The following is a 24,160-nucleotide window of genomic DNA, read 5'->3' as shown; positions in this document are numbered from 1 at the left end:
CCTATGGGAAGTTAATAAAAGTTGGTAAAAATTTATTTTCGACTTAAATATCTTTACAAAACTTTAAGATATTGGCTTTAATTTACTTTTATCTTTCAAAAAATATTGTTGTCAACATTCAGTAAAATTTTGAAAAAAATCAAATTGACAGTTTTTTTTACAAAAAATAAAAACTAAAAACAAATTTAACAAAAATTGGTTTTCAACTCAAATATCTTTTCAAGAGATAATAGCTTCTATATAATTTTTACTTATAAGAAATATTATTTTCAACATTAGGACACAATTTAAGAAAAATCGAATGGACAGTTTTTTAACAAAAAATAAAAACCTAAACAAAAAAAATTATAAAAGTTGGTAAAAATTGATTTTCGACTCAAATATCTTTTCAAACATTTGAAATATTGGCTTCAAATTAATTTTTTTTATAAGAAATATTGTTTTCAACATTTGATAAAATTTTGAAAAAAAATGAATTGATAGTTTTTTTCCTAAAAAATAAAAACCTATAATACCATTACTAAAAGTCGGTAAAAATTTACTTTTGACTCAAATAGATTTTCAAAAATTAAAAATATTGGCTTCAAACTTATTTTATTTCACAGAATATTGTTTTCGATATTCATTAATTTTTATATAAAAATCCAACAGTCCGTTTGTTTGGTAAATTTGGTAAAAATTGATACGAATACATATAGACAAACTTTTAAGCAAGACAAATCGACAGACGTGATGGGAAGTTATCAGTGTTGGTTGAATCCCAGCCTCTTTTTAATTTTTACAATTATAATAATTTTTTCGAGACTTAATTAAAAACTTACTTAATCGATGACTTAATTTTTTTTTAAGTTGTTAGTTTTTTTTAAGTTGACAGTTTTAATGCAAAAAATTAATTTTTTTTAAGAGCTTGAAAATCATTAACCCCCGAACTTATTTCGAAGTCGAAGTAAACCAATTTTCATCTCTTACCGTAAAATATCCTTGGATAAACTTAATCCTCTTTTTAAGTAAATTGAAGCAAAAGGACTTTCTTGCAATAATACTTTTAAGGCATCCGTTGATGGATCTTTTTGGGGAAATGAACAACTGTATCGCTGCTAATATTCACCCTTAAATAACATTTAACGAAACCTTAAACATTAGACCCCAGTTGTATGCCAATTTGTAACATTATTTGTCAGATTTCCGGTTTAAGGATGTGTCATAACTCTCTGTCGGTGACTTGTTCGTATTAAATGAATTATTAGATCAGAGATTCCCTTTGGTATTATTACTTACTTTCATAAAAAAAAGGGTTCAAATCCTTTTCGCTATACTTTTGCTCCCCATCGTCATCGTCGCCGCCGACTAAGCCATCTGAATGATGTTAAATGCGCTTGACTTTTATCAAAGGAATAGATTATATATTTTTAAGTTGTATCTTTTTTTGTTGTTTAATTCTGATTCCTGCAAGCTTTATAGACGACTCTATGCATAAGATAATATCAAAATATTTTTGTTCTATTCTTTTCTTCTGATTTACTTCCATCGTTCTTTTTGTTTCACTATTATTCAAACTTTAAGCAATATAACGAAGTAAATCCTGCAAGACATTTCTAACAATGCACAAAAATAGATACAAATTCCTCTCTTTTAAATTCAACTTTTCTCACAATCCAATTTGAGTTATTTTCAGATTTTTTTGGTATACCTAATTCAAAAGAATCAAAAAATATGATAAGGAATATCAAAAGTTAAACAAATCTAATTCCAAAACAAGGATTGAATGTTAGATATTTTGTTTGGCTTTTCTTTCAGATATAAAAGTAGGTGGATGGATAGATGAATACTTAAAGGTTACTTATTTGAAAAGATGTGCGTACCTTTTATAAATATTTTAAAATGATATTAAGATTGATTTTGAAATGAATTGGTGTAGGAAAAGCAAATGCCAAGGGCAATGCTTGAGATTTTTCTATCAGACGTCATTTTGAAGTTCAAGTTTTTGAAATAAATTGGATACATTTCAAACTAAGAAAAATAGGGTAAGAAGGGATACGTCACGTTTTATTTTTTAATTTTCCTGAAATTTCATTTCATTGTGTTTTCTTAAAAAAGATTTTTGAAAAACAATTTTAACATTTTTCAAGAATAGTTATTTACTACCTGAGCAAATGTGTGCAACCCAAAGGATCATTTTGTATTATTCCACAGTTAAAATTCCACATTCTTTGTATAGGATTCTTTTTCCCGCAGGTTCTTGGTATTTCTGATGTCTATTTTTGAGCTTAATCCTTTTTTGAAGAATAGAAACTGCAATGTTGTTTTGCATTGCTTGTGGTTTCACCTTCAATTCGTTTTACTTTATTTTCATTTTTATTTTATTTTTTAAGAATTCTGGTGTCGTCGTCACTTTGGCATCAAATCGTTTTGTATATAAATTCTAAAAAAAAAAAAAATTGAATTGCAAAGTCTGCGCCTTTGGCAGCAGAAGTCAGCGAGCGTGTTGATTCTATTGTAATAGAATTTCAAAATGCTCTTGCAATACCAACTGAACTGCAGACTGCAGGTGGTGAAAATGTTGATGGTATGAAAGATCTGCAAAAAGAGCTGATTGAATCTGATTCCAACTAAAAGGAGATGACGATAAGAACAACAACAAAAACAACATCTTACTTTATTCATATGTAAGGAAGGTATATCCATAGATACAGATATAAAGGATAGCTTGCGGAAGTATAAAATTTGCATTTGCATGACATGCATTATTCAGTTGATGGAATTTTGCAATTGAACTTTCTATTTGTTTAGTTTCTAAAAGATCTTAGGATATATATTATTTGCATTGAATTCAATTTAATAACAACTATTATACATTATACTTACGTAGGTATAATAAAATGTGGTGTGGTTGATCCTCCCTTCCATTACAATTTGTAATAGAAAAATAAAAAGACAATAGCATTCCTAGGGCAGTTATTATTTTGAAATAAATTGAAAACTCATTCGATATTTATGTAATAAAAATAAAAATCTTTTTCAAAATTGCTTTTAAGACAAAACTTGAGTCCTTAAGGGGCAAGGCAATCTTAAAAGTTAAGAAAAATAATTTTTTTTTAAATATTAAATGTAAATGAAAAAAACATTTTGCCAAAATATTGTAAGATCATTCATGACATTTTATGTCCCAAAATTCTAACCTACTTTTATAGCAATTTTTGTATGTTTACTAAATTTATTGGATTAATTTAAAAAGAAGCTGGAAAGCGACCCTCACTGATAACTTCCCATCTTTTCTGTCGGTTTATCTTGCTCTAAAGGTTTGTAGATTTTCGTGTTTTGCTAAAAAAAAGCTGTCAGTTGAATTATTATTTATAAATAATTATTTAAAACTACCAACAATATTGTGCATTAGATGATAAAGTTTGTTTTCAAAATATAATTTTGTTAACGTAATTTTTTTGTCGAGAACCAATTTTTACCAATTTTAGTATTATTTCTTAAAAGTTTTTATTTTTTAAATAAACAAAAATAATTTGAATGAATGAAATAAATTTGAAGTCATGAGATACCGAGAATCGAACATCAAATTTTATCAAGTTTTACCAATTGACAGTTGGATTTTTATCAAAAATTTGACTGATTGTAGAAAACAATATTTTCTACAAGATAAAATAAGTTTGGAGCCAATACCTTAAATTTAAGAGGCTGGGATGCGACCCACACTGATAACTTTCCATCCCGTCTGTCGATTTATCTTGCTTAAAAGTTTGTCTATATGTACTTGTACCAATTTTTACCAAATTTTTTGTAGATTTTATTTTTTATGAAAAAATGGACTGTTGGATTTTTATATAAAAATTACTGAATATCGAAAACAATATTGTCTGTGCAATAAAATAAGTTTGCTGCCAATATTTTTAATTTTTGAAAAGCTATTTGAGTCGAAACTAAATTTTTACCAAGTTTTAGTATTGTTTTTTTTTCAAAATTTTACTGAATGTTAATAACAACATTTTTTGAAAGATAAAAGTAGTTTAAAGCCAATATCTCAAAGTTTTGAAAAGATATTTGACTCGAAAATCAATTTTTACCAACTTTTATTATTTTTTTTAGGTTTTTATTTTTTTGTAAAAAAACTGACGATTCGATTTTTTTCAAAATCTTATCAGATGTCAAAAACATTATTCTTCGTTGCACAAAATTGTTTTGGAGATGAAATCATATTTTAGTCGTTCAATTTTGGAGGTGACAAATTTTCTTTTTCAGTTTTTTCGATTTATAAAGCCGTTAAATGGATTTTCTTCAAAAAATATACTTCTTTGATATCACGTTACAATATATTATATAAAATTTAATTCAAGTCTCTATCGTTTTTGGTTCGTAAAATATTTAGGGTTAGCCAAAATGTTCACCTTTTTTCAAATTGCTATGGTAAAAAAACCACCGACGCAGTTTTCTTGAGAGCCCTTTCTGCATCTTTCTGCCTTTTTATCTGTAGAACAAAATTATTTTGAAATCGATATCTCTACTGGTTCTTGAGCTATGGACGACGAAAAAAACGTCGCGAACGTACGGACGTACGAACGTACGTACACACGCACACACAGACATTTTTCTAATAATCTTTTATTTCGACTCTAGGGACCTTGAAACGTCGAGAAATGTCAAAACTTTCAATTTGACAAATCGGACCCATTACAATAACTTCCTATGGGAAGTTAATAAATTAGGTGGCGCAACAGTCCGTAGGCCAACCATTTCTGTGCGAGTAATTGCAGGGATGGAATGGTCCTAAAGATTATATGCCGAATCCGAACGGCTTATTTTGAGTAAGCACTTTTTCATGACAAGAATTACTCTTGGAGAATTTGTCCATTCCTCGCAAGGGCAGTACCCGTGAATAAAACTTTAGGTGGCACAGGCAGAGATCGAACCCAAGACCTCTGGCATGACAGTAAAACGCACTAACCAGCTAGCCACGGGTTCTACAGTGCGATAGTTTGGGCTAGCCAAAATTGTCACCTAATTTTTAAATTGCTATGGTAAAAAAACACATACTTAATTTTGCTAAGAGTCCTTTCTGCATTATTATCTGTATAATAAAATTTATTTGAAGTCGATAACTCCAATGGTTCTTGAGCTTTGGCGACAAAAAACCTCGAGAAACTACGGACGTACGATCTGTGATCTTAAATTATTTGTAAATAGTATTTCCCCTGCATATCTGGCATTACAGAAATAATTGAGAGCTATAAGTCACTAGGCCCTAGTGAAGTTACCCACTTTTTTCAATTTTCAATTATTTTTTGATCAACTGATTTTGACATTTTTAAAAATGTTATTATTTTTTTTAGAAGTTCTTGATTTTCATATTCTTAAAAGTGTTTCAACCATTGTTCCAAAAACTATCAGTCATGAGTTGTATATGAACCTCCCATAGGAAGGTATTGTAATTGGTCCGATTTGTCGAATTGAAAATGCTGACATTTCTCGACGCTTCAAGGTACCAAGAGTCTAAATAAAAGATTTTTAGAGAGATGTCTGCGCCTGCGCGTGAGTGTGTACGTACGTTCGTACATCCGGACGTATACCAAAGTTTTTTTTTCATCGTCCATAGCTCAAGAACCAATGGAGATATCGACTTCAAATATTTTTTTTTTGCAGATAATTAGGCAGAAGGATGCTGAGAGAACTTTCAAAAAAATTGAGTGGGTGGTATTTTTACCATAGCAATTTAAAAAAAAGGTGAACATTTGGTAACCTTTATACATCTCACAAAAAAAAATATTTATCACCTTGAATATTATACGAACATGAAATGATTTTATCTCCAAAATAATTTGGTAAAACGAAACATTTGGTAACATTTTTGAGAAAAATCGAATTGACAGTTTAATAATAAAAACCTAAAATAAATTATTAAGAGTTGGTAAAAATTGATTTTCGACTCAAATACCTTTTTAAAAATTTTAGATATTGGCTTCAAATTATTTTTTTATAAAATATATTGTTTTCAACATTCTGCAAAATTTTGAGAAAAATCGAAAATCTAAGCACGAAAGCCTAAAAACTTTAAAGAAAGACAAATCAACACACGGGATGGGAAGTTATCAGTGTGGGTCGAACCCTAGCCTTTTTTTTAAAGATAATGCCTCCGATTTTATTTAAATGAAAAATACGTACAGTACCCTGCCTTCAAAAATTTTTAGGTATATGGCTATATTTGATTCTAAAATATAATTAATCAATATGTTTATATTAAAAAAAAAAAACAAAACTACAACTCTTTTGCAATAATCTACATTTAAAAAATTGTCCAACGATTTAATCACAAATATTCAAAAATGAAAATTTAGACGCAAAAAACACTTTGATATGATTTTAAATATTTTGTAAACAAAATTAATGAAAGGAAAAAAACAATAAATAAGAATCTAAAAATAATACTACGCAAAATTGATAAAAACTGAGGTTTGATTGGAATATTTTTAAAAATAGTTGCGAAAGAAATGACTTAAATAAGTAAGTCTGCTTTTAGCTTTGTAATATATATCCTACTGGCTGAGTGGGCAAACTTCACTCGGTATGCCAAATAAATTTGCTTCAAAATAATTTTCGAGTCAAATAAAAATATAGCTGTCCAACGAATTTCTCTTAGAACCATTGATAAATAATGAAACAAGTCCAAAATCCATTTCAAAAAGTGTTCTTTTCGGGAATAAGGATGCCTTTATTTAACTATTTGATTGGTTATTCTGAATTCATAACGTCTTTTATTGACCGTAATGTACAGGTGTTAATAAATTTCTTCGTAATGAACTCAAAATTATCAAAAACGCTGCGACTTTTACAACACAGAACTAATACTTCAAACGTTATAAAATACTCATTACATATATTTTAACCGATCCAACATTTAATTTCAAATAATACAAAAAAGATTTATAGAATTCATATCAAGATTACTAAGTTTATGAAACTCTATTGAAATTTTAACAACAATAATATTACTTTGCATGTAATGAATTAAGTAGTCGGAATTTTCGCCCTTATCACTCATTTCCAAAAAAATGCCCAGTTTCGGAACATATAAGCCATACCAAAAATATGTCTATTCCCATGACCACGAATTTTTGTTAGAAAATCCCTAAAGTCACCATTTTAAAATAGTTCCCTACCCATAACCAAAGTGATGCAGTAATATTTGAAAATCTTTTCCCTGGAAAATTCGTCGCAGATTTCTAGTGAAAACATTTCTTAACAATCCCATAAAAATAAAAACAGAAATAAATAAAATGTGAAATTGAACAACACATAACTTTTGGTGTAGGTATTTTAAAAAGTTTATATGCCATGAAAAAGTTTATTTCAATTAAAACTGAAAACGAACAACTTCTACAAAATGGAACTTTAAATATATTTTTTTTTAAATGCCAATGACTATGACTATGAAGATGACGACGACGACGAGGATGCCACAGAGGATCACAGAGAGGAACCCAAAATTCAAAATTGCATTAGGGATCCAATAAAATTTTATAATCTCACTTGAATTCTATATGTACAAAAGGGGAGTTACGAAGATACATTATAAAGATACATCTGTTGCAAGGCAGAAAGGATAGATAGATAGATGCCTACCCTACATGTGTTTAAAATGTTGCAATATTCAAAGTTCTCACTTTTAACCAAATCAACTAACCTAATTAGTATATAGCCTCTAAGGAATTCTTGGATTAAAATTATTTATTGTTGTGGCTTGTTTTTTGAGTATATATATGAGTTGAGTATTTGGGCTGGCAAAAAAATTACTACAAAAACAACAACAACACATTATGGTTTTAAGAGAAATGGAAACGTTATAGGTTCGAACGTTCTCAAAGGTATACTGAACTGAAGTGTAATAGCTTAGCTATACAGGGTTCCGTGTTTAATAAATCTCGAGGGGATGATACCAATTAAAAGTGGAACAAGGTTGAGCAGCTGTTGGCTTTTTCTATGGGGATTTAGGTATAAATTTATCTATAAATTACTAAGATACTTAAACTAAATTAAAAGCTTTGTATTTAAAAAATGTGCGTACTTATGAGACTTGTTTTTTCTTGACGTGGAAATATAAAACAGACGAGTAGTTGTAAGTTGAGTGATGAAAAGAGTGATGATCAAATATTAAAATATTGTTTTCACTGACAATAAAATTTGAAGCGGTTTTTTTTTTAAAAAAAGTAGGCCGATGTTTGGCCAAAAGTCAAATATGAGACAACTAGATACAAAATTTTCGACTTGCTTGCAAAAATTTCGACCAAATTGAATTTTGTAGGTCAGGTTCATTTCTATGGAATTAACACTCTCTAAAATTTAAGAGTGGAGCAAAATATTTTAAATCTATTTGAAAAGGTAAATAACTCCCGAGATGTTTTATTTTGCAAAATTACTTATGAATCAAACAACTTAAATGAACATAATGTTTAAGAGGTAAATGCTATTTTTCAACGAGACAAAAATGTAAGTTTGGAAAAAGGGATATTACAACCATTATTATGCAGAGACACAGTGTGAGCATTGGTAGAGGGAGAGGGGGTTTAAAAGGAAGTGGACGTGCACATCGATTTTGAATTCCTTTATATAGCAATGTCTGGGAAATACAGAGTGTGGTACATTAGTGTGGTACGGCTAAAGAACGAATCCCTGTACTCAACAGTGGGGCTCGAAAATATACTATGAGCATTGCTAGCAGTAACAAAGCAGAGCCCTGAGGCACACCAGCATTTATGTTGTGGTTTTCAGAATCGAACCCATCTAATACTACTTGCTTTGAAAACTGCTTTCTACCCTAGTTTTGACTCTGGAGAGATGCTCAGGGGGTATAGGGTAATCAAGTGTGCGGACAGGTTTGTAGTAAAGGCAGAAGAAGCGCAGAAGACCAGCGCCTCTTACCTTTTGAGGATTAGCGAAGAAAATCTAGGGGCTCTTGAAAAGGCTGAGTCCTTAGGGAGGTAAACTTTGACATTGGCGTTATCCAAGAACCATGGTAAACGGCCTTAAGGTAGGCCTCTAAGACAACCAATACGATCTCTTTTATAAAACCGCAGATCAAGATCAAGGTAATCGCAGAACTTGTATTTTAGCCAAGAAACATTTAAAAGGTTTTTATGTCCAAATTTTAGCACTCAGATTTGAAGATAAGAATACGCAGGGTTTGTGGCCTCTTTTTACTCTGCTCATAATGCACCATGACCTCCGGAGGAAGTGTGCAAAATCATAACCGAAGCTAAAATCAAAAAGGCAAATCTTCTGATCGTAGAAAACGCAAATGCTCGGCTTACCCTTTGAGGAAGTTCTGAGATCAACGAACGAGGTGAGTCACTTTTTGATTTTATTATTGAAAATAATATGATCATTTGTAACAGAGGCAATACTCCCACTTTCGTCTTTTCGAGCTCGGAAAATTATGGGAGGATGTGCTTGATAATACTATGTGCTTGATAATACTATAGTAAACAACCGTAACTTATTAGTGGAGAATTGGAGAGTTTCTACTTTGAATTCGTTTTCGGATCACAAGTGCATTTTTTCTCAAATTAATTTCGAGTCCAAAAACCCTCCGCCTTAGAATAATCCCAAAAGAACTGACTGAATGAAATTCAGTCAAATTGCGAATTCCAAACAAAGCAACTTAATGAATCTCACAGAATCGATAGGAGACCTTGAATCAAAGGTACAAACCTTTGAAACTTCTATAAGTGAAGCTTTTAGAGTCTCTTCCCCAGTTAAATATAGCCGTAAGACCCTTCTTTCTTGGTGGAAGGAAGAACTGTCCAGTCTTAGGAAAATGAGGACAATTTTCAATATCTGCCACAAACGTAAGTTTTATCAACCGTATAAAGATTCTCTTAAAATTTACAAGTAAGCCCTGCCATCAGCCAAAAGACAAAGCTGGAGAGAATACTGTCAATCAATCGAAGACATAAAGGACTCCGCAAGGCTCAACAAAGTTTTATCGAAGGAGCATTGTAATTCTTCATTTCTAAAAAAGCCTGATAGAACCTGTACAGCCTCTCCAGCCGAATCTCTTGAGCTACTGATGACGACGCACTTTCCGGGTTGCGAGAGTGATAACCCCTAACCGCTTGAAACCGCAGAGCTAAACATAGCTCATGTGGAGGAAGTCAATTCCGTTATAACCTGAGAAAATATTTTACTCCATATAGATCCCCAGGCATGGATGGCATACTGCCAGTTATGCTCCAAAAGTTGCATGATGTGGCAGCTCCATGGCTGGAACAAATTTTCCAACGGATGCCTCCTTCTCAAACATGTGCCCATGTCGTAGAGACAGGTCAAAGTAGTTTTTATCTCGAAAGTGAGTAGGTGAGGTCACGAATCTGCGAAGGATTTAAGACCAATAAGCTTAACATCTTTTGTGCTTAAAACCTTGGAGCGCATTCTTGATTACTATATTAGAGAAATCCTAGTTGGACGACCTCTCGAAAGCTCTCAGCATGCTTATCTTAGGGGAAAATCTACGAAGACTGCCCTCCATGAGGTTGTGCGTACTGTAGAACAAACAATCCATTATAAAGAATTTACTCTTGCCACCTTCCTAGACATAGAAGGTGCTTTCATCAACGTCCTTACCGAATCCATAGAAGAATCACTCGTTATTACCGGTGTAGAAGACTTCATTCGAAAATGGATTATTTCCAACCTCAGTGGCTGGAAGATTCGAGCCACTCTAGCCAATGCAATCGCAACAAAACACGTGAGTAGGGGAACACCCCATGAAGGTGTCCTTTCGCCCCTTCTATGTCTTCTGGTCATGGATACAATTCTCGTTAAATTAGAAAGATGTGAAATGAAGGCGGTAGCCTATGCGGATAATTTGATGCTATTGGTGTCAGAAAAGTACACCTCTGTGATAAGTTAAATCACGGAGTCAGCTTTGAAGAAAGTTAGCAGCTGGGCCACGAGGTGTGGACTAGGAGTTAACCAAAGTAAAACTGAACTGCTGCTCTTTACCACCAGAACTAAAGTACCACTCTTCACGCTCCCTCGACTCAACGGTCAAATCCTATCATTGTCTTCCAGTGCAAAATATTTGGCAGTTATACTCGACCCTTAACTAAACTGGAAACTAAATATTAAAGTACGGGTTAAAAAGGCTTGTGTTGCCTTCTACGCCTGCAGCAAAACTTTCGGCAAAAAGTGGGGACTTCAGTCGAAGATGATTTTATGGACGTACACAGCGTAGTACGTCAAATCTTAACATGTGGTTCGATTGTGTGGTGGCCTGCTCTTAGCAAAGCCTATAATTTTAATAAGCTAAAGAAGGTTCAGAGAACAGCTTGCGTGGGCACCACAGGGGCCATGCGTACTTGCCCAACGGACGCCTTAAATGTTATTTTGGATCTTCTACAAATCGACCTTTTTATTAAATACATAGTTTCCTGTAGCGCTATTAGGCTGAAGGAATCAAATAGCTGGTTGTCAAAACCTTATGGTCACAGCAACAATACGAAATTAATTCCTCAGATATTATCTCGCTAGACACTGACTACTGCACTCCTACTTTGAACCTTAGTAAGAGTTTTAAGGTTATTTTCCCATCGAGAGAAGATTGGGAGGATGACATCGTGTCGATAGGTTTCGACACAACCATATTTACTGACGGCTCAAAGATGGAGTGCGGAGTTGGTTCTGGGATATTTTCTGAGTCCCTAAATGTAGCTAAATCCTTTAGGTTTTCTGATTTTCCTAACGTTTTTCAGGCTGGACTGCTGGTAATAAGGGAGGCATGTAATTTACTTAAACAAAGCCCAAACCAAAACCGAAATGCGGCTATCTTCACAGACAGTCAGGCAACTGTCAAAGCCATTAACTCGGCCACAACCTCATCTTAATTGGTCCAGCAATGTCGCGATGAGCTTGCGAGCCTGAATATTAACTTCGGTGTCACCCTGATCTGGTTTCCGGGCCATAATGGTATGGTGGGAAATGAACGGGCTGACGAGCTAGCCAGGCAAGGATCGGCCCTTCATAGTTCACTTGCGGAAATGGTAAACATTCATCTTGGTGCTATGAAGGGTAAAATCTTTTCTATCTATCAAACTGAAGGTGGAGCAATTTACCCAACTGCATTATATCTATTAAGATATGGCCCGCCTATAATAAAACCCGTAAACGATCTTCTATGCAGGCCAAGGCAAGACATAGCCAATATTGTTGCGGTTTGAACCGGACATTGGCCTATAGAAGTTCATTCAGAGAATTTGGGTATCTATTACAACACCTTTGCCGTAGTTGTTGTGACCACAGATAAAGTGAAACGATAATCCATTTCCTCTGCAAATGTCCTGCTTTGGCAAACACTAGAATAAAATACTTTTTAAAAGCATTCTTTCAAGAACTTGATGAGCTATCTGAGACAAAGATTAGAGACCTTATCTTGCAACAAAATGGCTCTAACATAATCGTTATGAAGCTTCTCTATAAATCTTTCCCTTTCAACCATTCTATCACAGGTCAAACGAGTTTTTGGTATCAAAACGGCGCACTACAGCTCTAATTGGATCTCAGCTCTAATTGGATAGATAGATTGCCTTGAGAGCGCCATTTCTACCTACCTAAACGTAACCTCTTACTGAAAAACACAGTTTATTATTGGTATCTTCGCTTCAATGTGTGTTTTATATTTCTAATCAATTTTTTTTTTGTGGAAAAATGGGTCTTTATCTTAAGCGTCCTAGGTTCTTTACTGACCCATATTTTAATTCATGTGTTCACGATTCGTGGCTCTTGTTAAAGGTCTATAGTATCTATTTCCATAAAGAATTAATAGGGCTTTTCAAAGAAAGACCTGAAAATAATTTTAAGTTAAATTAGTTAAAATTGTGTTAACACAAAAACATAAATCAATTGAAATAAAAAAATATTGCGTATACGCCCTAGTGTACCCTTTAAATAATTTAACTTCAACGCCAACAGCAATATTTTTTAGCTTGCTAGGGTTGCCAATACTCTGAAAGCAAATTCAAAAGCTCTGCGTTACTCTTTCTACACATATATGAAACCTTTATTTTTCATTAATTTACTGAAATCTAAACGAATGAGAGACATGACGGATGTTTTCCGACACCGACGTCAAATTATTATAAACATAGAAATACATTTTTTTCCAAAGGCTAGGTAGGTATATTAATTAGAAAGAAAATGCTTTGAAATATTAAAAATTCTTTTTAGTGCGATATAGATCTAAATAGGTTTATTTTCTTTTTTTTTTTCAAAAACAAAGGAAAGAAATATAACCTCAACTTTATCAAAAAAAAAGATACCAAAAAGATGAATATGGATAAAAGAAAAATATTTAAATGTGAAATTTCATTAAAGAATATTTTACTTCATTTATATAGTGTGAGTACCCAAGTATGGATGTATGTGTATGTGTTGGTATAATTAACATAATATAATATCAGCGTTCCCTGGGTAATGTGCTGTAAGCTGATGTGTGCCCTGTTATATAATTTTTACTATAAGTACCATAACCTAACCTTATATCACAAACATATATGAAGGTTTGGATAATTATATCCTTTTTAAGCAAACGAAAAAAAAAATGAACTCACACAAAAAAAATATTCAACTTATCACATTTGTGTGCGGATGTCACATTTGCGTTTGAGCCATCAAAGAGAGCGAGGTGTTACTTTTTGCCCGTCTAACGATGCAGAAATATATGTAATTACTTCCGCCAACGCATATTGCCAATTATTTATGATTTTAATTACAAACTTTAAGATTACCTTTAGATGGGTTGGTTCACAAATATACAAACATGGCTAAGGGAATAAGTATAGAGGTATATACATGGTGTGTAGATACTAGAGGTGCTCATTAAGTTATTACATTTGTTGTCCTGGTTTTTAGTTCATATCTTCCCTTTATCCTTATTTTGCACCTTAAAATTAAAACGTGTTCAAGGTGCATACAAGCGGAAGCTATAAAGTATCTGTCTATATGATGTTTTCTATATAATTCCATTATTATCATGAAGATGGTAAGGAAAAGAAGGTGTTTAAAATGTAGCATCTTATTCTGTCATATAAAAAGGTAGACGTTCTTCTTTGTTAACATGTATTGTATACGTAGATAGAAATGTATTTAATTATTAATAAATTTACAGTTTTATTTCCTTTTACATCTGTTTAAGATTCTGAACTCTTTCAAGCTTTGCTAGCGATTTTATAAATTTTTGACAAAACAAATAAACTAAAACAAACAAATACTTGCCAAAAAGTTTATGTAATATTACATTAGCAGAGCTTATTTCTATTAAACATGAAACTTTAGTTTGATTTAATATCTTAATTTTCTATTTAAAATTATTGTAACAGTTATAATTGTCGAATTAAAAATGCTCTCATTTCATGACTGCTCAAGGGCTCTGTTTTTGTTTCTAAATAATAGCACGACTTTAAAAAAAGATTTTAAAAAGTTAGTTGATGTTTTTTTTTATTAAAAATTGTGTTCTTAAGAAAGAAAGGGTTAAGTCAATATATTTTTAATAGAAAACACTGACTTCAAATATTATTATTAAACATTAACAACAATATTTCTGTGGCATGACACAACTTGGAAGTTTTCTTTTATTCTCATCTGAGAATTTCGATATTATCGGTTGTTTTCAAACCAATTCTTGTGGAACAACCACATACGCAATATCGCCAAAAATACTGCAAGATGTTTGGGTTTCCTAAGGTGGTGTATGAAATATGTCTACCTCTATGATCTATATATTATTTACAAGATCTCTGGGTTGGTACCCCTGTAACTTACCTTAGTCTCTTGGAAAGTATTGAAAGTTAAATACTTAAATTGATTGGTAATAATATTATCGTTTGTTTTCTTGTATCATTTTTTCTACCCTCAATTTTAACGGTCTATGCTTTAGAAAAATAGCCAGTTGCATTCCTTCGACTCGAATATCAATAGTTTAAACGTTATATTCACGCTTCTAGGAATGCTCATCAGTTTACCCTAAAGCTCTTCTTTGGCCGTTCTGTAAAGTACAGATATTTGTTCTTTAGCCGTACTACACGAATGTCTTTGTCCAGTCATTGCAATATTCAGGAATTCAAAACCAATGTGCAACTCTTTTTAAATCTTCTCTCCCTTTCTTAATGCTCACACTGTTAATCTACATAATAAGTTAAGTAATATCCCCTTAAAAGTGTGTGCTTTAATAAAAACAAAAGATTTAAGATTCAAAATTTAATTTGTATTACTTTTAGCATTTTTGGTTTAGGATTCTTATTATTCTCTTAATTGGTTATATTTGTATAACATATTAATAGCACATTTTCCTATACGATGAAGATAGTTTGAGGTCAATAGTCTTTTTTTGTTGTAAGGATACTTGAGTCAAAAATAAAGTTGTTTTTTTTTATAGTTTTTTTTTAAGTCTATAGAATTTTTCGCAAAAAAGAAGTAAATGTCAGCAACAATATTTTGTCAAGAATAATTTTGAAGTTTACACTTTCATTTGTTTTTGAGATATTTGAGTCGAAAATCATTTATTTACAAAATTTGCGTGGTATTTATTATTGTAAAGATAACTCTTGGTTGGATTTTTTTTTTCAAATTAATAAAGTGTAAACATCTTAATCTTTCATACGATAAACTATTTTTAATCCTTTATCTCTAAATTTGAATTTTAAGTAGTACCCGTAGCATGATGGTTAGTGCGTTGGACTGTCATGCAAGAGGTCTTGGGTTCAATCCCTGCCTGTGCCACCTTAATTTAAAAAAATAATTTTTGCCGGTACTGCCTCTTGCGAGGAATTGACAAATTCTCCAAGAGTAATTCTTGTCATGAAAAAGTGCTTTCTCAAACTAGCCGTTCGGATTCGGCCTAAAATTGTAGGTCCCTTCCATTCCTGACAACAGTACTCGCACACATGAATGGTTGAGAGTTGTAAGTCACTTGGCCCTGGTTCACAACGGACTGTTGCGCCACCCAACTTAATTTTTATTTTAATCTCAAAATTTTACCAAGAAATTCGAGTCGAAAACCATTTTTTTTTTTAATTTCAAAATTTTACCGATTGATGAAAACAATATTTCTTACAAGATAAAATTAGTTTGAATCCAATATTTTAAATTTTTGAAAAGATATTTAAGTCGAAAATCAATTTTTACCAACTTTTATACATTTTTTTTAAGTTTTTATTTTTGTAAAAAAAACTGTCAATTCGATTTTTCTCAAAATTTTATCAGATTTAAAAAACATTATTATTCATTGCACAAAATTGTTTTTGAGATGAAATCATATTTTAGTCGTAAAATTTTGGAGGTAACAATTTTTTTTTAGTTATTTTGATTTAAAAAAAAAAACCGTTACATGGATTTTTTTCAAAAAATATCCTTCTTTGATATCACGTTACAATATATTATATACAATTTAATGCAAAACTCTAGCGTTTTTGGTTCGTAAGATATTTAGGGTTAACCAAAATTGTCACCATTTTTTCAAACTGCTTTGGTAAGAAAACCACCCACGCAATTTTCTTGAGAGCCCTTTCTGCATCTTTCTGCCTTATTATCTGTATAACAAAATTTATTTGAAGTTGATATATCTTCAGGTTCTTGAGCTATGGACGACGAAAAAAACGTCGCGAACGTACGGACGTACGGACGATTTTTTCTAAAATGTTTTACAGATATTGAAACGTTATTCTTTTTTTATCTAAACATGTTTTTTACGTACTATCATTTCTTTTTAAAAAATATTTGAGATAACAACGCCGAATTTTAATCTAGAGAATTTTATTTATTATGTTTTATTAGGCTCTTTTGGTCTTTTTGTTTTTTGGAATGCGAATAAATAAAAAACTTTATTTCATTCTTTTACCCAACGTTTCGTAAGAATTCCTTACTTCTTCAGTGGATTTTTTTGTTCTTTATTCAATACTTGTATTAAATCACATTATAATTGTTAAAAACTCCGTATTGCATCCTCCCGACAGCACTGACACAAATTTAAAATAAATAACAAATACAATATAAAATAAAACAAGCAAAAAAAATAAATTATTAAACTATACGAGAAAGACATTTATATCACAGCTTAATTTTCAGGTACTTGATGTTAAAGTTAACATAATTTTATTTGTTTAAGTAAAAACAAAACTCCCCAATTTTTTTGAAAGTCCTTTCTGCATATTTCGAAGTAATTATCTGCAAAGATTAAATTTATTTAGAGTCAATATCTGGTTTGGTTCAATTTTAAATTCGACAAAAGCTTTCTGTGGGAATTCAAGAAATAATATTAAATTTCGAAAATTTAAAGAAAAAAGAATTAATTTTATAGTTCAAGGAAAATAACCGTTTTGAAATTTATTAAAATTTACCAAAATCTATCAACTGAATTTTTTCAAAAAAGTATAAACTTGAATGGAAATAAAGATATTTAGTTCGAACATATTTCGTTTTCAGTGATTTTTTATAAGAAAAACAGAAACCTCAAAAATACTACCTTCAATTGGTCAACATTGTATTCCGTCCTGAATTTCTTTAAAAAATAATACATTAACTTTAAATTTATTTTAGTTTATATACGATATTGTTAAAAATTATATATAATTTGTAAAAAAATGTATTCAGATATTTTTATACAAAAAAAAAAATAAACAAAAATATTCTTTTTGTCATAATAAAAAAGTACCTGTACGCCTAATAGTACCATCGATCACTACCATTTCTGGTGCTACCGAACTAACTTGATTTTCGTAACACCTAAGTTGAATGAATGAATTGGGTGGCACAACAGTCCGCTTGAGAACTAGGGCCCAGTGACTGACAACTCTCAACCATTCCTGTGTGCGAGTACTGTCAATTATGGAGAGGACCTACAGATTTAAGCCGAATCCGAACGTCAAATTTGAGAAAGCACTTTTTCATAACAAGAATTACTCTTGGAGAATTTGTCAATTCCGCGCAAGAGGCAGTACCCGTGAAAAAAATTTTAGGTGGCATAGGCAGGCATCGAATTCAAGACCTCTCGAATGACAGTCCATCGCACTAACCATCATGCTACGGGTACTGCACTTAAGTTACAGTTATCATTATTACAACATTTTTGTGAAATCTCAGAAAGTGTGTCATATAAATTGAATCCGTTTATAGTGAGATATTTTCTTGTTTTACAAGAAAGAAATTAAACTCATTTACCCCCCCGAATTACTAACTTATCACTTATGGTACTTACAAAATTTTGCTCTCATTCTTCAAAACGGTTTTATAGGCAGAAATTGTAAATAACTTCTTATAAAAAAGTCAACAAGTAGGAAAAGTTAAAGAAAAATTTGTTTTTACAACAAGTTGCTGTTCCGAGTATGTTTTGTTTCAAATGTCCGGGCATTAAGTGTTTTGAAAGTTTAACTGAACTATTTTTAATCATTTTCTTTCTTACTTTTCGATCTATTCAATTGTTTCTTATAACATTTGATATAAAACAAATCCAAATAAAAGTCTTTAAGTCTTTTCTTTTCAATATTGTCAGTCAGGAAAGAGAATTCCATCAGAGTTTTCGAAAGTTCTGCATTTTTCATGAGCATTCCGGAGAAACATTTAAACCAACAAAAAAAATCATCGTCTTTTCTTTTTATTTTGTGTTCCGCATTTCAATGACTTTTTGTTCAGTCTTTTTTGTTTTTCTTATTTTTATTACTGTTATCACCTCTTTGTTCTGAATGCTCCCCAAAAATTCTGCAACATGGCAAACTCTTTCGGGCGGGTATAGGCGGCATTAGCATCACCCTGATATGGTAGCAATGTGAAAGGGCGTCAAAAAGTAAACAATATGACGACAAAGTGTTTTGCATTTTTCGCGACAAGCAACGACAGGATTTTTAAATAGAAAAACCGATTTGCATAAACTGTGTGCGCGGGATTGAGTTCGGAACTGACATCAACATCGGCACGGGCACCGTCACAGCGCACCGTCACCGGATTCTGGATTTTTGTAAGGTGTACATAAGTAGTATTTGAATATATGTATATTGTGAGGCGTTTTTCCAGGTGAAAATATTCGTGTATATGGATAAAAACAGATAAAAAAAAAAAAACTCTGACGATGGGAGATTTATAAAAAAGAAAAAACAATCTTTTTATTATATTATTCATGTGCACCAGGATAACTGTGCGAGCTTAACCTTACATTTCCTTACCTTAACTTTACTTTACTTGGCTTCAATTCAATGCGAGTGAAAAATTATTTTTCAGAGAATATTACTTTGGTATTTGCAAGGTATTGTTTTAAATGTGTAAAAATGGTCCCGGCTTTGTTTTCTATTAAACTTATTTGGTATCCCTTACTTAAGGGTCGTACATAAAGTATTTTTTGTAGGTTTCGTCCTGGAATGTACAATTGGAATGATGAAATAAAGTGGCCTTTAAGGTTTTTCACTACAAATTAAAATAAATATTTGTATTTAAGCATTTGTCTGTACAGTTTAATGATACAGGGTGACATCGTGAAATCATTTTAATGTGTAAAGTTCAATTTGTATTGCAAGAAATACGAAGTTTTTTGAAATTAAAAAACGAAATTTAAACATTCAACTACTTTAAAAATTTGGAATTGATTTTTATTTAATTTTTTTCGAAGAGTAAAATAAGGTTTAAAATTTTTAGTCATATATTTAAAACTTTTGTATGTAACCATCAGGAGTGTATAAAGAAAACTTGATTTTTTTTTTTTTGAAAATTTAAAATAATATTTTAAGTATTTTATTTTATTTAAGATTTTTTATCGTTAGTTTTAATGAAATTTTTAAAGTATTGTTTTGTATGTTTCTTTTTAATTGGAAAAAAAGTTTATAATAAAAACCAAATAATTGATGTAAAGTGTAGTAATTATTTAATTATTACTGAAACTAACTTATTAAGGACTTAACTACGTTCATTGATAAACTTTAATATGCGTAAATAAAACAATACAACATTTATTGAACAGTTCTGTTTTTTGAGTATTTGCAGGAACAATCTTTTGATTTCTTATTCCAAAATTGTTAAGTTTTACTAAAATATAAATTAAGTTACTATTAAAAATAAATAAAAAAAACGTATTTCCTTTCCTACCAAAAACCTTTTAATGAATGGTTTCACGAAACTGCACAATTCGATCCTTAGATGTAATTATGCAATTTTATTAAGGCTGTCAAAACTCATATGAGGAAAAATATTTATTTCTAAAAGCTCAAAATGGCCAAAGCTTAAGATGAGATCAATGGAGTGTTTAACAATAAAGAAGTTTAAGTCAAAATTGAAACAAGGAGAAGTTAAAAAAAGATCAAGAATGACGCTTTTAAGTGATTATAAAATATACTTATAAAATTTTAATTTCGTTAAAAAAATAATAACCTATTTATTTGTTGAAGGTTTTATTTTTATAAAAAATTGCCGATTTTGCAAATTTTCGAGCTTTTAAGATGTCAAACATTTTTTTCGAATGCATACTATTAGTTTGAAAGTAATATCATTTTTCGTTCAGTTTTATAAATTTATAAACAAACTTTAATTTGATTTTTTTCAACTTTTTTACTAGAGTAAAAAGAAATATGAAACTTCTAGCGCTATTGATTTCATATATATTTGTGGCCAACCAAATTATTCACTTGTTTTTTAAGTTGCTCAGTTTCTGCTCTTTTCATGGTTTTATCTGTTATTGTCATTTATTGGAAGTGGAAATATGGCTGATGGAAAAAGGTTGCCCGAAAGTATGAAGGCAGAAATCTCTTTTAAAACATTTTTATTTAGATTTGTTGGACTTTAAAACGTAAAGAAATGTCAACATTTTTAATTTTAAAAAGGGGCTAGGATGCGACCCACACTGATAACTTCCCATCCCGTCTGTCGATTTGTCTTGCTTAAAAGTTTGTCTATATGTATTATTTACCCAAATTTGCGCACTATTTGTTGTAGATTTTATTTTTTATTTGGATTCTTATATAAAAATTACTGAATATCGAAAACAATATTTTCTGTAAAATAAAATAAGTTTGAAAATAATAGTTTTAATTTTTGAAAAGCTATTTGAGTCACAAGTAAATTTTTACCAAGGTTTAGTATTGTTATTTTTAGAGTTTTATTTTTTGTAAGAAAACTGTCAATTCGATTTTTCTCAAAATTTTATTGAATGTTGACAACAATATTTCTCATAAGATAATATAAGTTTAAAGCCTAAATTTCAAGTTTTTGAAAATATATTTGAATCGATATTCAATTGTTACCAACTTTTATACATTTTTTTTAGGTTTTTATTTTTTGTAAAAAAACTGTCAATTCGATTTTTCTCAAAATTTTATTGAATGTTGACAACAATATTTCTCATAAGATAATATAATTTTAAAGCCTAAATTTCAAGTTTTTGAAAAGATATTTGAATCGATATTCAATTGTTACCAACTTTTAGTGAAGTTTTTTTTGATATTTATTTTTTATAAAAAACTGTCAATTCGATTTTTCTCAAAATTTGACCGTATTTCAAAAACATTATTCTCCGTTGCTCAAAATTGTTTTGGAGATGAAATCATATGTTGGTCGTTAAATTTTGGAGGTGACGCATTTTTTTCAGTTTCTTTGATTTTTCAAAAAAAAAAAAAACCGTTAAATTGATTGAGACATCTATCTAAAATCATTTAAAGGGTGATTTTTTTGATGTTAGGATTTTCATGCATTAGTATTTGCAGATCACGCGGGATTTCAGACATGGTTTCAAAGAGAAAGATGATCAGTATGCTTTGACATTTCCTCATGAATAGATTTACTAACGAGCAACGCTTGCAAATCATTGAATTTTATTACCAAAATCAGTGTTCGGTTCGAAATGTGTTTCGCGCTTTACGTCCGATTTATGGTCTACATAATCGACCAAGTTTCTGGTTGAATGGCTACGTAAATAAGCAAAATTGCCGCATTTGGAGTGAAGAGCAACCAGAAGCCGTTCAAGAACTGCCCATGCATCCCGAAAAATGTTCTGTTTGGTGTGGTTTGTACGCTGGTGGAATCATTGGACCGTATTTTTTCAAAGATGCTGTTGGACGCAACGTTACGGTGAATGGCGATCGCTATCGTTCAATGCTAACAAACTTTTTGTTGCCAAAAATGGAAGAACTGAACTTGGTTGACATGTGGTTTCAACAAGATGGCGCTACATGCCACACAGCTCGCGATTCTATGGCCATTTTGAGGGAAAACTTCGGAGAACAATTCATCTCAAGGAATGGACCGGTAAGTTGGCCACCAAGATCATGCGATTTGACGCCTTTACACTATTTTTTGTGGGGCGTCAAGTCTTAAGTCTACACAAATAAGCCAGCAACTATTCCAGCTTTGGAAGACAACATTTCCGAAGAAATTCGGGCTATTCCGGCCGAAATGCTCGAAAAAGTTACCCAAAATTGGACTTTCCGAATGGACCACCCAAGACGCAGCAGCGGTCAACATTTAAATGAAATTATCTTCAAAAAGTAAATGTCATGGACCAATCTAACGTTTCAAATAAAGAATCGATGAGATTTTGCAAATTGTATGCGTTTTTTTTTTTTAAAAGTTCTCAAGCTCTCAAAAAATCACCGTTTATTTCGAGTCTAGGGACCTTGAAACGTCGAGAAATGTAAAAAAATTCAATTTGACAAATCGGACCCATTACAATAACTTCCTATGGGAAGTTAAAAATTGACCAATCAAAATAGCTTTCTAAAAAATTCAATTCGTTGAATGATAACATGGTGAAAAAGTGAAACATACTTGGGATGCGGCTATACATTATGTACGTTAAGGAATTTTGTTGCGTGAATTTGATTTGGAAAAGAGTAAGATTTGATTTCAAATTACAGCTACAAAAAATGTAGGACCAGACTTACTGGAGAGTATCTTAGGTCGAATGGCAGGTTTATTCCATGTTTAGGCACTATTTGATAAAGCTATAAATCTTAGTTAAGATTACCTTTACTATTGAGAGTAATGTACTAAATACTTTGTCATCCGTAGGTCTTCTGAAAAGGAATGTTACCAGTTTAGAAACTTCCTTCATCGCATCGAAATGAAGAGAAATTAAACAGAGAAGACCTTAAGCCGATCACAGGATCACCACAGGATTCAATGTACGTAAGTAGTTCTTATAGTAAAAATGTTCCAGAATTTCATCATTCACCTGTTTACTAAAAAAGTAGAAACTTACCGTGCTAAATAATTAAAGAGGTTGTTGTTTGATATAAAAAAGCTCAACATTAATTACTCTATTTTAATATTTCATTATATCCGTATTGTAATGTGTAGAAAAAAGCTTAAAAAGTACTTATACTCGTAAATCTATAACGTAACGCCCTGTTAAATGTTTTCCTATTTTTTCCGGATCATAACTTGACTAGACAATAATTTTACAACAACAATTCTACCATCAGATATATCGAATTAATCACTCACTCACAAACAATCAAGTTCGTGCTTTTGCTGTCATATTCAGCTAATTGAATTTTCCGATGATATAATGTTTTTTTTTTTATTTTTGTTAAGTGTTGAAGTTCAGAATTACAAAGCTTCTTATTCCTTGTTGCTGTTTGGGAACTCATCAAAATTGCTCGCTCTTCCTTAGCTTCTTCTTAAGCGTACAAATATAAAGCAAAGGGTATAGAAATAGACACATACAAGTATGTTTAAACTTAAGATACAAATATTATATGCTATTTACTTATGAACGTATGTACATATGTACGTGTATACGTATGTATGTGTGTACGAAACGCATAATCAGTAATTTTCTTATACGTAACACGTTCCTCACACGTTTGTATCAATCGCAATTGTAAAGCATACCATCTTTAGAAAAGCCCACGAGTTTGAGCCTGAGTTTGAGTTCTTAAGCGTTTGTCATTTCAACGCTTTAAAGACTCAATTGTGTGAATTCAACCTACATAAACAACATTCATATTCATTCATTCATTCTGACTACCACACTACCTTCCATCACCATCTTTCTTTCTTCAATCCATCCTCAAGATGGTATATAAAATTTAATGGAGCTTCTTGGTTCGTTCGAAGGTAGGTGTATGTGTGCTTGAAGGTAGGTTCTGGGGTACCTAAAACCTACCTATCATGTTTTTGTTTTTATCTTTTTTCT

The sequence above is a fragment of the Eupeodes corollae genome, chromosome 2, assembly GCF_945859685.1.
Source record: "Eupeodes corollae chromosome 2, idEupCoro1.1, whole genome shotgun sequence".
Classification (NCBI taxonomy): Eukaryota; Metazoa; Arthropoda; class Insecta; order Diptera; family Syrphidae; genus Eupeodes; species Eupeodes corollae.
The sequence above is the reverse complement of the archived record's forward strand: the minus strand, read 5'-3'. Positions refer to the sequence as shown.